A 22442-nucleotide genomic window follows, 5' to 3' on the forward strand; every position below is an offset into this window, starting at 1 on the left:
GCAGTCCCTGCTTCCCGGCGCCGGCAGCTTCTTCCTGTATTGAGTGGTCACCGTTACCGCTCATTACAGTAATGAATATGCGGCTCCACCCTTATGGGAGGTGGAGCCGCATATTCATTACTGTAATGAGCGGTACCATGTGACCGCTCAGTACAGGAAGAAGCTGGGGAGCCGGGGACCTGCAGGGACCGCGCCAGCCGCCAGGAGTAGGTGAGTATAATTAGACAGCCCCCGGCCGCTCCCCCTCTCCTGCCAAGTCAGCTCCGTGATGTGCCGCTAGCTGAAGGCCCCTGGAGGAGCGGTGGTCCTAGGCACTGGCAGCTGCCTGCCCTTAACACCGGGGTTGAATGGGCCCCCCTGTCTCACCAGGGCCCCGGCACTTGCCCGGGTATGCCGGGTGCTGACGCCGGCCCTGAGGAGGAGCATGAGGTGCAGGAGGAGGCTGTGTAAAAAGAAGGAACATGAGGTGCAGGAGGAATAAGGCCCCTTAACTGCCGCCGTTATTTGTTATAACTAACCACAGTTACTATTCCCAGGCAATTCCGGGCTCTTCAGCTAGTTAATATATAATTATGTGGGAAAATATTTATGACATCTTCTGTTTCATTAATTCTAATGCGTGCTGTATCTATGCTTAGAAATCCAGTGGGTGGTCCTGCAGAGAAGACAGTCTCTGCCTTCTGGACTCCTAATGTCACACTGATGGGTGCAGACCCTCTGCTAGATGGACCTCGTTGTCCCTGGAGAGGCAGGCCCTTGCCACAGCAGTCCCTGGATGCCATGCTCCACCAAAGAGTCAGACGGCACACGGTGAAACAGATGGGAAAAGGAGCACTGCCACTAGGGAAAGATAAGGGGGCAACCCCTGAAACCTGCCCTACCCAACCCTGAGCTTCCTGATGCCCCTAGATGGGTTCTTTCAACCCGTGCAGCGATCAAGTTCCTATCACTGTCTTGCCCCAAGCACGACCATGGCTAGTGCGAGGGGCAGCAAGAACACTAGTCCTGCTTTTAAAAAGGGAAACAGACAAGGGTAAAAGAAACAGCAACCACTGAATGCGAACCTAAACTACAAAAGATATAAAGGGAAAGGAAGGATTAGAGAAACCAAAAAAGGGAGATAAAGAAAAGGAAGATGCCAAACAAACTTCCAAACAGCAATCTCTGGAGACAACTCCTAGATGACTTCTCTTCCACGGCTCACATCTCCATACCGATACCAAGGTATAGCAAGCTATCACTGCCAACTACGCAGGCTAAATGGTGATCATTTATAACATAGAGGAGTGGAGAAATCAGAACAGCTGAGAAAACTCAGGACGTAAAGCTTTAGGAGATAAACAGAACTGCTTAACCATTGCAACAAAACAACAAGGGAAATCTTCACAGCTAACTGGAAAGCAAAGTAGATCCAATCAGTGCAGGCATGCATGTAACCAAACACTGTGATCTTCTGACCCCTGATCCAAGGGGTAACATTTTCCCTTGCGGAGATTGACATGTCAAGCCTGACATGCCATAGTGAGGAGGCTTTTAAGTCACAATGCTCTTTTGGAAAATATGCAAATTTTCTCTTCAGATAGAAAGAGGATTGGAACTCTAGTGCCACCTACAGGAAGTAGCAATCCTAAACGTCAATATTGATTCTCTAATGAGCCTTGTCACATGACTTAGGATGAAAGCCAAAGCCAATATCTCAATTTGCAGACACTGTGTTTCTGGGTACTGCCCCTAGTTAGAGCAAAGTGTGAGATCTGGTTTGGCTGTGTGTGAGCGCCTGACTGGGATCCAAGGGGTAACATTTCACCTTGCAGAGAGTGACATGGCAAGCCTGAAACGCCAAGGTGAGGAGACTTTGAATCCCGGTCTGGCGCCTCTCACCAGCCAAACCAGATCTAACACTTTGCACTGATGAGGGACAGGACTGGGTTTCAAAATATCCTCACCTTGGCTTGTGATGCTTGACATGTCAATTGCCGCAAGAGGAAACATTACCTCTTGGATCCCGATCAGATGCCTCTCACTGGGCCAAACCAGATCTCACACTTGGCACTGACGAGGGGCAGTACCCCGAAACACAGTGTCTGCAAACTCAGATTTTAGTTTTGACTTTTATCCTAAGGCTTGGTTCACATTGCGCTATGGCTCTACGTTTAACGGACTACGTTACACCGCTGCATGACGCTGTGTAACGTAGTCCGTTAACGCTGCCATAGACTGCAATGTCGGATGCATCTTTAGCGCATGCCCACATTGGGCGTGCGCTAGTGATGTGCCGTCATTTGAGTGACGGACCCAAGACGCGGGCTGCAGCGTTTCTGGGTCCGTCACTGCTAGCGCAGATGGAACTAGCGGAAGCTCCTTCAGCGCTAGCGCTGTGCAAGCGTCGGCACTCGCGTTAGTGCAGTCCGTTTAACGGATATGTTGAACGGACTGCACTAACGTAGTGTGAACCTAGCCTAAGACATGTGACAAAGATCATTAGAGTCGATATTGACTTTTAGGATTGCTACTTCCTATAGGTGGCACTCAGGTCCTAGGTCTCTTCCTCTCTGAAGAGACAATTTGCCTTCTGACTCCTGAGATAGAGGAGACGATTCTCTGTGGTGCTTGACACTTAAGCATAGAGACAGCAGGGATTAGCATAGATAAAATACAAGTTGTACGGCTTCTTTTCTCATAACATGATATATCAATTTACTCAGCTCCTCCTGCTCTATGGTATGCTGACTACAGGTTTGCTAACATGTCCAACCTGTAAGCTTTTTTTAATTACAGCCACTAGGGTTGAGCGAAACGGGTCGAAATTGTTCAAAAGTCGCCGACTTTTGGCAAGGTCGGGTTTCATGAAACCCGACCCGACCCCAGTGGGGGGTCGGCCATGAAGTCGGCGATCTTTTGAATCTGGAATCGGAATTCCGATCCCGATTCCCGATATGTTTAAGATATCGGGAATTGGTATCGGAATTCAGATTAAAGTGTAAAATATAGAATTAAAATAAAAAATATTGCAATACTTACCCTCTGACGCGCCCTGGTACTAACCGGCAGCCTTTCTCCTTCGAATCCGCGCTTCTAGGACCTTGCTGTGACGTCGCGGTGACGTCGCGGCTTGTGATTGGCCGCGCGGCCGCCCATGTGACCGCTCGCGCGGCCAATCACAAGCCGCGATGTCACCCGTGACGTCACCGAAGGTCCTGGAAGGGCTGAAGGAAGGCTGTCGGAAGGAAGCAGGGCGCTTCCGAGGGTGAGTATATACCTAATAGGAATATACTCACCCTCGGAAGCGCCCTGCTTCCTTCCGACAGCCTTCCTTCCTAAGAATCAGCCCTTCCAGGACCTTCGGTGACGTCGCGGCTTGTGATTGGCCGCGCGAGCGGTCACATGGGCGGCCGCGCGGCCAATCACAAGCCGCGACGTCACCCGCGACGTCACCGAAGGTCCTGGAAGGCTGATTCTAAGGAAGGAAAGTTCCCGGTTATTACCAGGGCACGTCAGAGGGTAAGTATAAGGATATTTTTTATTTTAATTCTATATTTTACACTTAAATATGGATCCCTGGGCCTGAAGGAGAGTTTCCGCTCCTTCAGACCCTGGGAACCATGGAAACCCAATGCACTGCATTGGGTTTCGAGTTTCGGCCGACCCCGACCCCGACTTTTTATAGGATCGGCCGATTTCACTCGACCCGACTTTTCCAAAAGTCAGGTTTCGTGAAACCCGACCCGATCTTATAAAAGTGAAGGTCGCTCAACCCTAACAGCCACCCTTCTGTTGTTGACTACATGGGCACAGGTAATATCATGTAGTGATCCATGAGACATAAATGTATACATAGGTATGGGAAGGTGAATCCATATTTAAATCCAAATGTGAGCGAGGGTAACAATTTAGGCTAAGTTCACACTAGGCGTTTTTGCTGCATTTTCTTGCTGCTCTTTTTATGCACATCTTCAGCTGTGTTTTACACTATGAGCAAAGTCTATAAGATTTCAGGAATCTCATGCACACACATTGTTTTTATTGTCCTCAGTAGGGTTGAGCGAAACGGGTCGTTCATTTTCAAAAGTCGCCGACTTTTAGCAAAGTCGGGTTTCATGAAACCCGATCCGACCCCTGTGCGGGGTCGGCCATGCGGTACGCGACTTTCGCGCCAAAGTCGCGTTTCAATGACGCGAAAAGCGCCATTTCTCAGCCAATGAAGGTAAACGCAGAGTGTGGGCTGCGTGATGACATAGGTCCTGGTCCCCACCATCTTAGAGAAGGGCATTGCAGTGATTGGCTTGCTGTCTGCGGCGTCACAGGGGCTATAAAGGGGAGTTCCCGCCGACCGCCATGTTACTGCTAGGGTTGAGCGAAACGGGTCGTTCATTTTCAAAAGTCGCCGACTTTTGGCAAAGTCGGGTTTCATGAAACCCGATCCGACCCCTGTGCGGGGTCAGCCATGCGGTACGCGACTTTCGCGCCAAAGTCGCGTTTCAATGACGCGAAAAGCGCCATTTCTCAGCCAATGAAGGTAAACGCAGAGTGTGGGCAGCGTGATGACATAGGTCCTGGTCCCCACCATCTTAGAGAAGGACATTGCAGTGATTGGCTTGCTGTCTGCGGCGTCACAGGGGCTATAAAGGGGAGTTCCCGCCGACCGCCATCTTACTGCTGCTGATCTGAGCCTAGGGAGAGGTTGCTGCCGCTTCGTCAGAAGCAGGGATAGCGTTAGGCAGGGTCCATTAACCACCAAACCGCTTGTGCTGTAGCGATTTGCACTGTCCAACACCACCTTCGGTGTGCAGGGACAGTGGAAGCTACATTTTTTTTTTTTTTCCCCTCAGCGCTGTAGCTCTCTGGGCTGCCCTAGAAGGCTCCCTGATAGCTGCATTGCTGTGTGTACGCCGCTGTGCAAACCAACTGCTTTTTTCAAAGCACAAATCCTCTTGTTCCTTCCTTTCTGCACAGCTATCTTTTTTGTTTGTCCACACTTTTTATTTAATTTGTGCATCAGTCCACTCCTTATTGCTGCCTGCCATACCTGGCTGAGATTACTGCAGGGAGATAGTAATTGATGGACACTCCCTGTTTTTTTTTTTGTGGGAGATTAAGATTGACATTTCTGCTAGAGTGCCATCCCTGTGTGTGCCATCTCTCACTCAGTGGGCCATAGAAAGCCTATTAATTTTTTTGCTTGATTTGGGTTATAAAATCTACCTGAAAAAATCACTACATCAATCAGTGGGAGAAAAATATTGGCCTCAGGGCTTGTGTGCCACTCTTGACTCCTGTGTGCATCATCACTCACTCAGTGGGCCATAGAAAGCCCTTTTTTTTTTTTTTTTACTTTATTTGGGTTCTAAATTCTACCTGAAAAAATCAATAAATCAATCAGTGGGAGATTAATATTGGCCTTTGGGCTTGTGTGCCAGTCCTAAGCGTGCCATCTCTCTCTCTCAGATAGTGGGCCATAGAAAACCTATTTATTATTTTTTTTATTGGGTTTATAAATTTTCCCTGGAAAAAAAAAAAAAAAGTGGGAGATTAATATTGGCCTCTGGGCTTGTGTGCCAGTCCTGAGCGTGCCATCTCTCTCACAAATAGTGGGCCATAGAAAGCCTATTTATTTATTTTTTTTTGGTTTTATAAATTCTCCCTTAAAAAAAAAGGGAGATTAATATTGGCCTTTGGGCTTGTGTGTCAGTCCTAAGCGTGCCATCTCTCTCTCTCTCTCAGATAGTGGGCCATAGAAAGCCTATTTATTATTTTTTTTATTGGGTTTATAAATTTTCCCTGGAACAAAAAAAAAAAAGTGGGAGATAAATATTGGCCTCTGGGCTTGTGTGCCACTCCTGACTCCTGTGTGCGTCATCTCTCACTCCGTGGGCCATAGAAAGCCTTTTTTTGTTTTATTTGTTTTCTAAATTCTCCCTGAAAAAATCATTTTATTTTATTTGGTTTCTAAATTCTTCCTGAAAAAATCATTTTATTCTATTATTTTTTTTTCCTAAAGTCTCCCTGAAAAAAAACAAAAAAAACAAATCAGTGGGAGATTAATATTGCCCTTTCTGCTTGTGTGCCAGTCTTGACTCCTGGGTGTGCCATCTCTCTCTCTCTCTCCAATTGTGGGCCATAGAAAGCCTATTATTTTTTTAGCTTGATTTGGGTTCCAAAATCTACCTGAAAAAATCACTACATCAATCAGTGGGAGATAAATATTGGCCTCTGGGCTTGTGTGCCACTCCTGACTCCTGTGTGCGTCATCTCTCACTCAGTGGGCCATAGAAAGCCTATTTTTGTTTTATTTGTTTTCTAAATTCTCCCTGAAAAAATCATTTTATTTTATTTGGTTTCTAAATTCTTCCTGAAAAAATCATTTTATTCTATTATTTTTTTTTCCTAAAGTCTCCCTGAAAAAAAAAAAAAAAAAAATCAGTGGGAGATTAATATTGCCCTTTCTGCTTGTGTGCCAGTCTTGACTCCTGGGTGTGCCATCTCTCTCTCTCTTTCCAATTGTGGGCCATAGAAAGCCAATTATTTTTTTAGCTTGATTTGGGTTCCAAAATCTACCTGAAAAAATCACTACATCAATCAGTGGGAGATAAATATTGGCCTCTGGGTTTGTGTGCCACTCCTGACTCCTGTGTGCGTCATCTCTCACTCAGTGGGCCATAGAAAGCCATTTTTTGTTTTATTTGTTTTCTAAATTCTCCCTGAAAAAATCATTTTATTTTATTTGGTTTCTAAATTCTTCCTGAAAAAATCATTTTATTCTATTATTTTTTTTTCCTAAAGTCTCCCTGAAAAAAAAAAAAAAAAACAAATCAGTGGGAGATTAATATTGCCCTTTCTGCTTGTGTGCCAGTCTTGACTCCTGGATGTGCCATCTCTCTCTCTCTCTCCAATTGTGGGCCATAGAAAGCCTATTATTTTTTTAGCTTGATTTGGGTTCCAAAATCTACCTGAAAAAATCACTACATCAATCAGTGGGAGATAAATATTGGCCTCTGGGCTTGTGTGCCACTCCTGACTCCTGTGTGCGTCATCTCTCACTCAGTGGGCCATAGAAAGCCTTTTTTTGTTTTATTTGTTTTCTAAATTCTCCCTGAAAAAATCATTTTATTTTATTTGGTTTCTAAATTCTTCCTGAAAAAATCATTTTATTCTATTATTTTTTTTCCTAAAGTCTCCCTGAAAAAAAAAAAAACAACAAATCAGTGGGAGATTAATATTGCCCTTTCTGCTTGTGTGCCAGTCTTGACTCCTGGGTGTGCCATCTCTCTCTCTCTCCAATTGTGGGCCATAGAAAGCCTATTATTTTTTTAGCTTGATTTGGGTTCCAAAATCTACCTGAAAAAATCACTACATCAATCAGTGGGAGATAAATATTGGCCTCTGGGCTTGTGTGCCACTCCTGACTCCTGTGTGCGTCATCTCTCACTCAGTGGGCCATAGAAAGCCTTTTTTTGTTTTATTTGTTTTCTAAATTCTCCCTGAAAAAATCATTTTATTTTATTTGGTTTCTAAATTCTTCCTGAAAAAATCATTTTATTCTATTATTTTTTTTCCTAAAGTCTCCCTGAAAAAAAAAAAAACAACAAATCAGTGGGAGATTAATATTGCCCTTTCTGCTTGTGTGCCAGTCTTGACTCCTGGGTGTGCCATCTCTCTCTCTCTCCAATTGTGGGCCATAGAAAGCCTATTATTTTTTTAGCTTGATTTGGGTTCCAAAATCTACCTGAAAAAATCACTACATCAATCAGTGGGAGATAAATATTGGCCTCTGGGCTTGTGTGCCACTCCTGACTCCTGTGTGCGTCATCTCTCACTCAGTGGGCCATAGAAAGCCTTTTTTTGTTTTATTTGTTTTCTAAATTCTCCCTGAAAAAATCATTTTATTTTATTTGGTTTCTAAATTCTTCCTGAAAAAATCATTTTATTCTATTATTTTTTTTTCCTAAAGTCTCCCTGAAAAAAAAAAAAAAATCAAATCAGTGGGAGATTAATATTTACATTTGTGCTTCAGTGACAGTCCTGCGTGTGTGGCATCTCTCTCATTTGTTGCCACCAACAACAGAGTGTGTAACATTGTGCCTGATTTTCGTTGTGGTCTCACTCACCTGTAAAGGGGTAGCTAAATCATACTGAAGTTATAGCTCACCGTGTAATTTGTGTGACAGCAACAAATACCGTTAGTTTGTTTACGTTTTTAAAACAATGAGGAAGTATGGTGGAAGAGGTCGTGGCCGGGGGCGTTCATTGTCAGCTGGTAATGAGGGTAGTGGTAGTGGTGGAGCATCAGCTGGTCGTGGGAAAAAAAATATTGCACCTAAGTCTGGAGCTGTGGAGCCTGGTTCGTCGTCTGGCTACACAAGGCCTCGAACGCTCCCTTTTCTGGGAGTAGGAAAACCGCTTTTAAAGCCGGAGCAGCAAGAGCAAGTTTTGGCTTATCTTGCTGACTCAGCCTCTAGCTCTTTTGCCTCCTCTCGTGAAACTGGTAAATGTCAAAGCAGCGCGTCGTTAGTGGATGTTCACGGTCAGGGACAAGTCGCTTCCTTGTCCTCTTCAGCAAAAACAACAACAGAGAAGAATGCAGCAGGCGACACAACGGGTTACTCCATGGAGCTCTTTACACATACCGTCCCTGGCTTAGAAAGTGAAGCAGTTAACAGTCCATGCCCATTACAAGTTGAATCTGACATGGATTGCACTGATGCACAGCCAGACTACTATGCTGGTCCTTTGACTCAGACCACAACATTGCCCTCGCAGGGTAATGATCAAGAATCAGACCCTGATGAGACTATGTTGCCCCATCACGAACGCTATACCACCGACCGACACGGTGACACAGACGAAGTTGCACACGAGCTACAAGAAGAGGTAATAGATGACCCAGTTCTTGACCCCGATTGGCAGCCATTGGGGGAACAGGGTGCAGGCGGCAGAAGTTCTGAAGCGGAGGAGGAGGGGCCGCAGCAGGCATCAACATCGCAACAGGTTCCATCTGCCGGGCCCGTATCTTGCCCAAAACGCGTGGCAAAGCCAAAACCTGTTGGAGGACAGCGTGGCCATCCGGTTAAAGCTCAGTCTGCAATGCCTGAAAAGGTATCCGATGCTAGAAAGAGTGCAGTCTGGCATTTTTTTAAACAACATCCAATTGATCAGCGCAAAGTCATCTGTCAAAAATGTTCAACTACCTTAAGCAGAGGACAGAATCTGAAAAGTCTCAATACAAGTTGCATGCATAGACATTTAACCACCATGCATTTGCAAGCCTGGACTAACTACCAAACGTCCCTTAAGGTTGTAGCACCCTCGGCCAATGAAGCTAGTCAGCAACGCAACATCCCTTCCGGCAGTGTAGGGCCACCATTTTCCGCACCACCTGAAGTATCTGTGCAGGTTTCTTTGCCAGGCCAAAGCAGTCAGGGTCAGGGAATCACCAGTTTCGTAGTAGGAAACACTGCATCTAGGGCAGCGGCGGCAACAATACCATCTCCCACCGTCTCTCAGTCTGCCATGTCCACCGGCACCCCCGCTAGTTCCACGATCTCCAGCTCTCCAGTCCAGCTCACCCTACATGAGACTATGGTTAGAAAAAGGAAGTACTTAGCCTCGCATCCGCGTACACAGGGTTTGAACGCACACATAGCTAGACTAATCTCGTTAGAGATGATGCCCTACCGGTTAGTTGAAAGCGAAGCTTTCAAAGCCCTGATGGACTACGCTGTACCACGCTACGAGCTACCCAGTCGACACTTTTTTTCCAGAAAAGCCATCCCAGCCCTCCACCAGCATGTTAAAGAGAGCATCGTCCATGCACTCAGGCAATCTGTGAGCACAAAGGTGCACCTGACAACAGATGCATGGACCAGTAGGCATGGCCAGGGACGTTACGTGTCCATCACGGCACACTGGGTAAATGTGGTGGATGCAGGGTCCACAGGGGACAGCAAGTTTGGGACAGTTCTGCCTAGCCCACGGTCTAGGAAACAGTTGGCTGTAGCCGTTCGCACCCCCTCCTCCTCCTCTTCGTCCTCCTGCAGAAGCGAGAGCTCGTCCACAGACCGCAGTCGCACAACCACTCCATCCGCAGCTGCCACTGTTGCACACCAGGTCTCCCATTATGGGGCAGCTACTGGCAAACGTCAGCAGGCTGTATTGGCTATGAAGTGTTTGGGCGACAACAGACACACCGCGGAAGTTCTGTCCGAGATCTTGCAGAAAGAAATGCAGTCGTGGCTGGGCACTGTAGATCTTGAGGCAGGCAAGGTAGTGAGTGATAACGGAAGGAATTTCATGGCTGCCATCTCCCTTTCCCAACTGAAACACATTCCTTGCCTGGCTCACACCTTAAACCTGGTGGTGCAGTGCTTCCTGAAAAGTTATCCGGGGTTATCCGACCTGCTCCTCAAAGTGCGTGGACTTTGCTCACATATCCACCAGTCAGCCATTGTCTGGCCAGGGCAGTGTACAGGACGAGTTAGCGGGCGAAGAGGAGGAGGAGGACGAGGAGGATGATGGGGATGATTATATTTTTAATGAGGAAGCTTTTCCGGGGCCACTGGAAATTGGTGGCGCGGCAAGGCCGGGTTCTGGTTTTTGGAGGGACACAAGTGACGTGGATTTGCCTGAAACTGCCCCTCAACCAAGCACAACCGCAGATTTGAGAACTGGAACTTTGGCCCACATGGCGGATTATGCCTTACGTATCCTCAAAAGGGACACACGCATAACTAAAATGATGAACGATGACGATTACTGGTTGGCCTGCCTCCTTCATCCTCGCTATAAAGGCAAATTGCAAAATATAATGCCACATGAGAACTTGGAACTAATATTAGCAACCAAACAATCAACTCTTGTTGACCGTTTGCTTCTGGCATTCCCTGCACACAGCGCCCGTGATCGTTCTCACACGAGCTGCAGGGGCCAGCAGACCAGAGGAGTTAGAGGGGCAGAAATCAGAAGTGGCGTTGGCCAGAGGGGTTTTCTGACCAGGTTGTGGAGTGATTTTGCTATGACCGCAGACAGGACAGGTACTGCAGCATCAATTCAAAGTGACAGGAGACAACATTTGTCCAGTATGGTTACAAACTATTTTTCATCCCTTATCGATGTTCTCCCTCAACCGTCATTCCCATTTGATTACTGGGCATCAAAATTAGACACCTGGCCAGAATTGGCAGAATATGCATTGCAGGAGCTTGCTTGCCCGGCAGCTAGTGTCCTATCAGAAAGAGTATTCAGTGCTGCAGGTTCAATACTAACAGAAAAAAGGACTCGTCTGGCTACCCAAAATGTAGATGATCTAACCTTCATTAAAATGAACCACAACTGGATTTCGAAATCTTTTGCCCCACCTTGCCCGGCTGACACCTAGCTTTCCTATGAAAAGGTCTTGCCTGTGGACTATTCTGAATGCCTTTTCCAATCTCGTAATTTTCTGCACCTGATTGTCCAGCATACGACATGTTTACACCTCACTAAATGGCCAAACTCCCCATACGGGGCCGTGGTATCGACACTTGGCAACAGCACCCGTGAGAGTGCTGTTTGTCTGAAGAGGTGGGTGTGCCCGCTTTTGGTCGACGGCACTGCCACTGGGTCCCTCCTAGTACAATAAAGTGTCTCTGGCGGTGGTGGTGCGCACCCAACGTCAGACACACCGTTGTAATATGAGGGGCCCTGGGCCTGTACCGCCGGCCACAAGACAGTTCCCCCCCCCCCAGCTCAAACAGTGCTCTACCACTTGCAAAATTATCTCACAGCTCCACCAATGTTTAGTCTATGCGCTGACATCCTTCAATGCCTGCCACTGACAATACCATTGTATTGACATTTTTGTTATGTTAGGCCTTCGAAGCCTGTCTGCGGTCACTCCTTCCACTAGGCCTCCACTGACCACACCACTGCTGCCCGTGTACCCCTGGAACCAATTTAAAATTGCCTACAGCCAGCCCAATTTTTTTATTTTAGGCCTTCGATGCCTGTCTGCGGTCCATTCTTTTTACTACTACTACACTGACCAGGCCACTGCTGCCCGTGTACCCCTGGAACCAATTTAAAATTGCCTACAGCCATGTGTTATTATTTTAGGCCTTCGATGCCTGTCTGCGGTCACTCCATCCACTAGGCCTCCACTGACCACACCACTGCTGCCCGTGTACCCCTGGAACCAATTTAAAATTGCCTACAGCCAGCCCAATTTTTTTACTTTAGGCCTTCGATGCCTGTCTGCGGTCACTCCTTCCACTAGGCCTCCACTGACCACACTACTGCTGCCCGTGTACCCCTGGAACCAATTTAAAATTGCCTACAGCCATGTGTTATTATTTTAGGCCTTCGATGCCTGTCTGTGGTCACTCCTTCCACTAGGCCTCCACTGACCACACCACTGCTGCCCGTGTACCCCTGGAACCAATTTAAAATTGCCTACAGCCATGTGTTATTATTTTAGGCCTTCGATGCCTGTCTGCGGTCACTCCTTACAATATGCCTCCACTGACCACACCACTGCTGCCCGTGTACCCCTGGAACCAATTTAAAATTGCCTACAGCCAGCCCAATTTTTTTATTTTAGGCCTTCGATGCCTGTCTGCGGTCCGTTCTTTCTACTACTACTACACTGACCAGGCCACTGCTGCCCGTGTACCCCTGGAACCAATTTAAAATTGCCTACAGCCATGTGTTATTATTTTAGGCCTTCGATGCCTGTCTGTGGTCACTCCTTCGACTAGGCCTCCACTGACCACACCACTGCTGCCCGTGTACCCCTGGAACCAATTTAAAATTGCCTACAGCCATGTGTTATTATTTTAGGCCTTCGATGCCTGTCTGCGGTCACTCCTTACAATATGCCTCCACTGACCACACCACTGCTGCCCGTGTACCCCTGGAACCAATTTAAAATTGCCTACAGCCAGCCCAATTTTTTTATTTTAGGCCTTCGATGCCTGTCTGCGGTCCGTTCTTTCTACTACTACTACACTGACCAGGCCACTGCTGCCCGTGTACCCCTGGAACCAATTTAAAATTGCCTACAGCCATGTGTTATTATTTTAGGCCTTCGATGCCTGTCTGCGGTCACTCCTTCCACTAGGCCTCCACTGACCACACCACTGCTGCCCATGTACCCCTGGAACCAATTTAAAATTGCCTACAGCCAGCCCAATTTTTTTACTTTAGGCCTTCGATGCCTGTCTGCGGTCACTCCTTCCACTAGGCTTCCACTGACCACACCACTGCTGCCCGTGTACCCCTGGAACTAATTTAAAATTGCCTACAGCCATGTGTTATTATTTTAGGCCTTCGATGCCTGTCTGCGGTCACTCCTTCCACTAGGCCTCCACTGACCACACCACTGCTGCCCGTGTACCCCTGGAACCAACATCAGAAAATATAAAAATAAGTATTTTGCTTATAAAAAAGAAAATACTGGAGAGATATCAAATGCAGACATTTTAACATTAAAAACAAACACATACAACAAAAATCTGGTACAGTACTAAAAATGGCCACCAGCTACAATAACTTTCTCCTGCAAGTAGTTAACTGAAAGTTTTTTTCAATTTAAAACACAGATATGGCATCCACCGAGTGTTGTCCTGTCGCGTCTTCTTTATATTATTGCCAAGAAGATGCAAAACAATGAAAATAATAAAATCATTATTTACCAAAAAAATAGAGTAAGTCAAAACCACATTGCAAATAAACATTCATTACAAATAAAGAAGCAGGGCGCGTCCGAGGGTGAGTATATACCTAATAAGAATATAATCACCCTCGGACGCGCCCTGCTTCTTTCCGACAGCCTTCCTTCCTAAGAATCAGCCCTTCCATGGTGTAGAGAGATGGTTTGTTACACTCCAAGGTGTTCCCCAGGTTGCCTTTCCTGAGCTTCGATCTTCATGCTCTCGTTTAGTAGTTGTCGGAAAGTAGGCTGCATTAGGCCTACAAATTGGGTATGGGGTGGAGAGAGATGGTGTGTTACACTCCAAGGTGTTCCCCAGGTTTCCTTGCCATTGCTTCGGTCTTCCGACTCTCGTTTAGTAGTTGTAGAAAACTACACTGCATTAGGCCTACAAAATGGGTATCGGGTGGAGAGAGATGGTGTGTTACACTCCAAGGTGTTCCCTAGGTTGCCTTTCCTGAGCTTCGATCTTCCGGCTCTCGTTTAGTAGTTGTTGGAAACTACACTGCATTAGGCCTACAAATTGGGTATGGGGTGTAGAGAGATGGTGTGTTCCACTCCAAGGTGTTCTCCAGGTTGCCTTTCCTGAGCTTCGATCTTCCGGCTCTCGTTTAGTAGTTGATGGAAACTACGCTGCATTAGGCCTACAAATTGGGTATGGGGTGTAGAGAGATGTTGTGTTCCACTCCAAGGTGTTCCCCAGGTTTCCTCGCCAATGCTTCGATCTTCATGCTCTCGTTTAGTAGTTGTTGGAAACTACGCTGCATTAGGCCTACAAATTGGGTATGGTGTGTAGAGAGATGGTGTGTTCCACTCCAAGGTGTTCCCCAGGTTTCCTCGCCAATGCTTCGATCTTCATGCTCTCGTTTAGTAGTTGTTGGAAACTACGCTGCATTAGGCCTACAAATTGGGTATGGGGTGTAGAGAGATGGTGTGTTCCACTCCAAGGTGTTCTCCAGGTTGCCTTTCCTGAGCTTCGATCTTCCGGCTCTCGTTTAGTAGTTCTTGGAAACTACACTGCATTAGGCCTACAAATTGGGTATGGGGTGTAGAGAGATGGTGTGTTCCACTCCAAGGTGTTCTCCAGGTTGCCTTTCCTGAGCTTCGATCTTCCGGCTCTCATTTAGTAGTTCTTGGAAACTACACTGCATTTGGCCTACAAATTGGGTATGGGGTGTAGAGAGATGGTGTGTTCCACTCCAAGGTGTTCCCCAGATTTCCTCGCCAATGCTTCGATCTTCATGCTCTCGTTTAGTAGTTGTTGGAAACTACGCTGCATTAGGCCTACAAATTGGGTATGGGGTGTAGAGAGATGGTGTGTTCCACTCCAAGGTGTTCCCCAGGTTTCCTCGCCAATGCTTCGATCATCATGCTCTCGTTTAGTAGTTGTTGGAAACTACGCTGCATTAGGCCTACAAATTGGGTATGGGGTGTAGAGAGATGGTGTGTTCCACTCCAAGGTGTTCTCCAGGTTGCCTTTCCTGAGCTTCGATCTTCCGGCTCTCGTTTAGTAGTTCTTGGAAACTACACTGCATTAGGCCTACAAATTGGGTATGGGGTGTAGAGAGATGGTGTGTTCCACTCCAAGGTGTTCTCCAGGTTGCCTTTCCTGAGCTTCGATCTTCCGGCTCTCGTTTAGTAGTTCTTGGAAACTACACTGCATTAGGCCTACAAATTGGGTATGGGGTGTAGAGAGATGGTGTGTTCCACTCCAAGGTGTTCTCCAGGTTGCCTTTCCTGAGCTTCGATCTTCCGGCTCTCGTTTAGTAGTTGTTGGAAACTACGCTGCATTAGGCCTACAAATTGGGTATGGGGTGTAGAGAGATGGTGTGTTCCACTCCAAAGTGTTCCCCAGGTTTCCTCGCCAATGCTTCGATCATCATGCTTTCGTTTAGTAGTTGTTGGAAACTACGCTGCATTAGGCCTACAAATTGGGTATGGGGTGTAGAGAGATGGTGTGTTCCACTCCAAGGTGTTCTCCAGGTTGCCTTTCCTGAGCTTCGATCTTCCGGCTCTCGTTTAGTAGTTGTTGGAAACTACGCTGCATTAGGCCTACAAATTGGGTATGGGGTGTAGAGAGATGGTGTGTTCCACTCCAAGGTGTTCCCCAGGTTTCCTCGCCAATGCTTCGATCATCATGCTCTCGTTTAGTAGTTGTTGGAAACTACGCTGCATTAGGCCTACAAATTGGGTATGGGGTGTAGAGAGATGGTGTGTTCCACTCCAAGGTGTTCTCCAGGTTGCCTTTCCTGAGCTTCGATCTTCCGGCTCTCGTTTAGTAGTTGTTGAAAACTACGCTGCATTAGGCCTACAAATTGGGTATGGGGTGTAGAGAGATGGTGTGTTCCACTCCAAGGTGTTCTCCAGGTTTCCTCGCCAATGCTTCGATCATCATGCTCTCGTTTAGTAGTTGTTGGAAACTACGCTGCATTAGGCCTACAAATTGGGTATGGGGTGTAGAGAGATGGTGTGTTCCACTCCAAGGTGTTCTCCAGGTTGCCTTTCCTGAGCTTCGATCTTCCGGCTCTCGTTTAGTAGTTGTTGGAAACTACGCTGCATTAGGCCTACAAATTGGGTATGGGGTGTAGAGAGATGGTGTGTTCCACTCCAAGGTGTTCCCCAGGTTTCCTCGCCAATGCTTCGATCATCATGCTCTCGTTTAGTAGTTGTTGGAAACTACGCTGCATTAGGCCTACAAATTGGGTATGGGGTGTAGAGAGATGGTGTGTTCCACTCCAAGGTGTTCTCCAGGTTGCCTTTCCTGAACTTCTATCTTCAGGCTCTCATTAAATTGTGGTTAAACGGAACAACTGCATTTGGCGTACTAGTTGGTTTGGGGCCTACTATCGGTGTCTGCCACTCCTTGCTGTTCTCCTGGTTTCCTGTCCTGAAATTCCGTTTTCAGGCGCTCGTTAAGTAGTTGTTAATGTTAGACTGCATTTGGCCTACTAGTTGGGTTGGGGCCTACTATCGGTGTCTGCCACTCCTTGCTGTTCTCCTCCACTGAACAAAGCTGTGCCGCCTGTTTACTACGGTTGCCAATTTTGAACTGCATTTCGACTACTTACTGATTTGGGCCTACTCTCTGTGTCAGCCTCTCATTCCAGTTGTCCTCCACTGCAATGCCCCCTGGTTATTCCTGTGTTACCAATTTTGAACTGCATTTAGCCAACTTTATTCTTTGGGCCTATATCTGTGTTTCCTCCTCATCCTGCCCATTGCCCAGCCAGTGATAGATGAGTCTGCTGGTACATTGACCCATAACGCAACATTCCCCGTGCACGCTACACAACAACATTGTGACCCTGCTGAAAGTCAGGTTGCTCTTCCCGCATACCATACCACCTTACACGGGGACAAAGAGGAAGGTGCAGATGAAAGTGCAGGTTCCTTCATCAGGTGGGGGGAGGAATACTAGTTGGCGACGTCACTGGCACAGGGCCTCTCATAGTACGCAAAAGTGTTGCTGCCGGTGGGAGGCGCCCCCGCCGTGCAAACACACCGCTGTACTTTGAGGGGCCCTGTGCCAGTGCCAATGCCAACGAGTGGGCCCCCCCTGCTTGCTCAGGTTCACAGCACTTGCAAAGTTGAAATACTTACCTCTCCCTGCTCCACTGCCGTGACGTGGTCCAGATTTCCTGGGCCCACTAATTACTTGAACCAGCCCTACCCACCACAACTTTAGCCAAATGAACCCCAATTTCAAATGCCTTCCAATTATTATAAGGTAAATTACGCTTGACAAGCTTCATTAAGAAGAATGGATGGTTTTGACATTAAAATGGGCACTCTAGGTGTTTTCCTGGCCCCCACTCACTGCCGACTATGCTGCCCCATTGACTTGCATTGGGTTTCGTGTTTCGGTCGATCCCGACTTTACATCATAATCGGCCGATTTCACTCGACCCGACTTTTGAGATAGTCGGGTTTCGCGAAACCCGGCTCGACTCTAAAAAGGTCAAGGTCGCTCAACTCTAGTCCTCAGTATTTTGTGCTTTGCATGGTTTTTGGACATAGAGCACGTCGCTTCTCCCGGAGTTTTTTTCAGCGTTTTTCACCCATTGACTTGAATGAGTAGTGAAAAAAACACTGAAAAAATGCCCAGTGTGAACTTACCCTAAAAGTCATATCAAATCTTTGAGCATCTTCCACTGGTCTACATAACCAAAATGATACATGTGGATTATTCCAACATTTTATTTTACAAACTTTTTTCCATAAAGTCCCTTCAATGTACACAGTGGATAAAAACAATATACATATATATATATATATATATATATATATATATATATATATATATATATATGTAATTTAAAAATACACTTAATAAATTGGGTTAATATAAAGTTTTTGACCCTCACCATGAATTTTTGGACCTCTGCTCGCCATTATAAGCAGCAAATGCTGGTCTTTGACTATTTGCATGTTCAATATCCACATATATCCTTCTACTTATGTCCATGTGTGAGCAAAATATATTTTCCGATTAATCTAAATGTGGCTGTGCTTTAGTGCAAGAGCTATCCCTGCCGTGTCCCCCAAACACGTGTACGCTGGGCTCGGCTGAGTGTGTGTGTTTTTAGTGCAGTGATGGAGTTACATGGCTGCCAGCTCCTCTTACATGCATGTGTTATGGGAACAGATAACAATGGACATGTTGAAATCAGTGCACGGTAGGACGCTCTGACCATCTTTGCTTATGTGATTGTAAATTCTTTCGTTGTTTTCTCTCTTATTTTTTTGTACATAATCCAGTGTAAAATATCTTATTCTATCGTAGGGGTTCTCTCTCGCAGTAGGCATTGGGCAGCGTTCACACAGGCAATGGGGTTTGGAATAAACATGCAGTTTTATTGCTTTCATAAAACTTCAAGGGATTCAAAACCAAAAACAGCCTCTTCTGGGCACAAGGTATCACAGCAAATGAACAGTTCAGCAGCATATATGTCAGTGCGGCTCACCTGATCAGATTACAGTTCTTTCTCCTGTGGCAAACTTAACATACAGAAGAGGCGCAGTCCTACCAGTGTCTGTATCACCTTCAGCCTGAGCTCCAGCAGCTTCCGGCACGGAACAGACTTCCATGTACAGTTCACACTGAACGGTCTGCAGGTTTCACACTGTTTCCTGCAACTCCAGCACACAGACTGTTCATCTTTCCTAGCTGACCCATGCAGTCTCCATACAGATAGAGACTCAGGCTTGTCTGTCTCACATCTACAGCTCACATTTTTGCTGGCTACTCACCAGCTTCTTACACTCAGACTGTTCATCTTTCGTAGCTGACCCATGCAGTCTCCATTCAGATAGAGACTTGGGCTTGCTTGTCTCCCAGCTACAGCTCACATTTTGGCTGGCTACTCACCAGCTTCCATACACAGACTGCTCAGGTTTCCTAGCTGACCCATGCAATCTCCATTCAGATAGAGACTCAGGCTTGTCTGTCTCACAGCTACAGCTCACATTTTGGCTGGCTACTCACCAGCTTCCACAACACACATACTGTTCATCTTTCCTAGCTGACCCATGCAGTCTCCATTCAGATAGAGACTTGGACTTGCTTGTCTCCCAGCTACAGCTCACATTTTGGCTGGCTACTCACCAGCTTCCACACACAGACTGCTCAGATTTCCTAGCTGACCCATGCAGTCTCCATTCAGATAGAGACTCAGGCTTGTCTGTCTCACAGCTACAGCTCACATTTTGGCTGGCTACTCACCAGCTTCCACAACACACATACTGTTCATCTTTCCTAGCTGACCCATGCAGTCTCCATTCAGATAGACACTTGGACTTGCTTGTCTCCCAGCTACAGCTCACATTTTGGCTGGCTACTCACCAGCTTCCATACACAGACTGCTCAGATTTCCTAGCTGACCCATGCAATCTCCATTCAGATAGAGACTCAGGCTTGTCTGTCTCACAGCTACAGCTCACATTTTGGCTGGCTACTCACCAGCTTCCACAACACACATACTGTTCATCTTTCCTAGCTGACCCATGCAGTCTCCATTCAGATAGAGACTTGGACTTGCTTGTCTCCCAGCTACAGCTCACATTTTGGCTGGCTACTCACCAGCTTCCACACACAGACTGCTCAGATTTCCTAGCTGACCCATGCAGTCTCCATTCAGATAGAGACTCAGGCTTGTCTGTCTCACAGCTACAGCTCACATTTTGGCTGGCTACTCACCAGCTTCCACAACACACATACTGTTCATCTTTCCTAGCTGACCCATGCAGTCTCCATTCAGATAGAGACTTGGACTTGCTTGTCTCCCAGCTACAGCTCACATTTTGGCTGGCTACTCACCAGCTTCCACACACAGACTGTTCATCTTTCCTAGCTGACCCATGCAGTCTCCATTCAGATAGAGACTTGGGCTTGCTTGTCTCCCAGCTACAGCTCACATTTTGGCTGGCTACTCACCAGCTTCCACACACAGACTGCTCAGATTTCCTAGCTGACCCATGTAGTCTCCTTTCAGATAGAGACTCAGGCTTGTCTGTCTCACAGCTACAGCTCACATTTTGGCTGGCTACTCACCAGCTTCCACACACAGACTGTTCATCTTTCCTAGCTGACCCATGCAGTCTCCATTCAGATAGAGACTTGGGCTTGCTTTTCTCCCAGCTACAGCTCACATTTTGGCTGGCTACTCACCAGCTTCCACACACAGACTGCTCAGATTTCCTAGCTGACCCATGCAGTCTCCATTCAGATAGAGACTCAGGCTTGTCTGTCTCACAGCTAAAGCTCACATTTTGGCTGGCTACTCACCAGCTTCCACACACAGACTGTCCATCTTTCCTAGCTGACCCATGCAGTCTCCATTCAAATAGAGACTTGGGCTTGCTTGTCTCCCAGCTACAGCTCACATTTTGGCTGGCTACTCACCAGCTTACACACACAGACTGCTCAAATTTCCTAGCTGACCCATGCAGTCTCCATTCAGATAGAGACTCAGGCTTGTCTGTCTCACAGCTACAGCTCACATTTTGGCTGGCTACTCACCAGCACCCACACACAGACTGCTCAGCTTAACATCCAGCAGACTGACACAGGGTGAACCCATTTCCTAGTTCTTAGTCAAAGCTAATCAGTTGCATCTAATGAAGACCTGCAGTGCTAGAATTTAACTAAGCCCTACCTGGCTTTGCTAAACAATATAATTAGCTGCTAATATACAACGGCTCTGTCACAGAAAAAAAATAGTGGACTAATATAAGCAAGCTCAGGCCAATGAGGAAAAAATAGTTGGCACTCTGTGATGCAGTAAAGCAATCCTTTCCTTATTCAATACAAGTAGTACATGGATGTAGGGGAGCAGGTGCAGGGAAGTCCTTATGGTCCATTGAGTTAACTTGAAAAGGTATGTTATAAGTTGTTTGGTGCTAGTTTTCCTTATTTTCCACATAATAAAAGGGAGTTCTGGACAAGAAGTGAATCAGGATGTGGCTGGAGTCTCCTTTTAGTGAGCAGAGAAAAAACTAAGCCTCAAATGAAGTAGCTCTTAAAGAAAGGACCTTCAAAATTGGGAATCACAAAGCAATCAGAAAAGATAGCTTAGCTGCCAAAAGGCATGTTAGTCCCATTTTAAAAGATGCCTGAAGAGATAGCAAATCAAGAACGCAACGACTATGGGCTGCAGTATGTGAGACAAGTCTTAAGGTACCGTCACACTCAGCGACGCTGCAGCGATATAGACAACGAGCCGATCGCTGCAGCGTCGCTGTTTAGGTCGCTGTAGAGACGTTAAACACAGCAGCTCCAGAACGATGCAGGAGCGATCCAGTGACGTAACGGCGACTGACTTATCGTTCTCGCTGGTTGTTAGCTCCATGTAAAACATTGCTGGCATCGTTGCTTTTGCTGTCAAACATGACGATACACGCCGACCTGTCGACCAAATAAAGAAGTTCTGGACTTCTAGCTCCGACCAGCGATGGCACAGCGGGATCCAGATCGCTGCTGCGTGTGAAACACAACGAGATCGCTATCCAGGACGCTGCAACCTCACAGATTGTTGTCGTTCTCGTTGTAAAGTTGCTGAGTGTGAAGGTTCCTTTATAAACTTTGTTTGTTGAGTCACAGAGGATTTTATCTCTGTGTTGGGATAGTAAATGTTTGACCTTTGAAGACCTCCTCTGCGAAATCTGAGCAATTGCGTGCAGTGCCTGTTTTGGTTTACGCGAGAATACTTAAACCAATGGGGTGTGCCTGTGGACTGAAATGGGGAACATGAGATGGGGAGGAAAACTACACAGTGGGTTCCTACAAATACAGGCAGTAGATTGTTGGGGTGGCCTAGAGATTGGGACCCAGGTGCACAGAGAACAACATGGCCCATTAAGTCGACCAGAAGTGCAGATATTTGACTTGAAAATGTGCCTTCAGACAGTGTGAGTTGTGTTAGACTTCAATCCTGTAGGAAACTTGAACTATCGGTTGTTTAGTTCTAAGCTCTATCGGGAGTTGTAGCTGTGTCCTATTGGGCTTTGTGAGATCTCAGTCTATAAGTCGTACATTCAGTGGTAAGGTACTTTCTTCTTTCAGCGTAAATCAGCCTTTATCGTAAAAATTAGATCATCAGACAATTGTAGATGCAAATAGGAAAGAAAAGCGCTCATAGGGTAGTAACACCATGAGATGGCAAAATGAAAAAGTCAAATAAATTGAGGACACTACCCCTGTAGAAAGTGATGGTATATCCAGATCCTCCACCTTGCCTTTGCGTTGATTGAGTTTGTATTCCAA

General features: G+C 46.6%; 1 protein-coding gene across 3 annotated transcripts in view; it reads left to right on the forward strand.

Annotated features, from left to right (window-relative positions):
- Window positions 1–22442, forward strand: part of DGKB (diacylglycerol kinase beta) — a 790513-nt gene that overhangs the window by 650603 nt on the left and 117468 nt on the right. The window lies entirely within an intron of this gene.

The sequence above is a fragment of the Ranitomeya imitator genome, chromosome 6, assembly GCF_032444005.1.
Source record: "Ranitomeya imitator isolate aRanImi1 chromosome 6, aRanImi1.pri, whole genome shotgun sequence".
Lineage (NCBI taxonomy): Eukaryota > Metazoa > Chordata > Amphibia > Anura > Dendrobatidae > Ranitomeya > Ranitomeya imitator.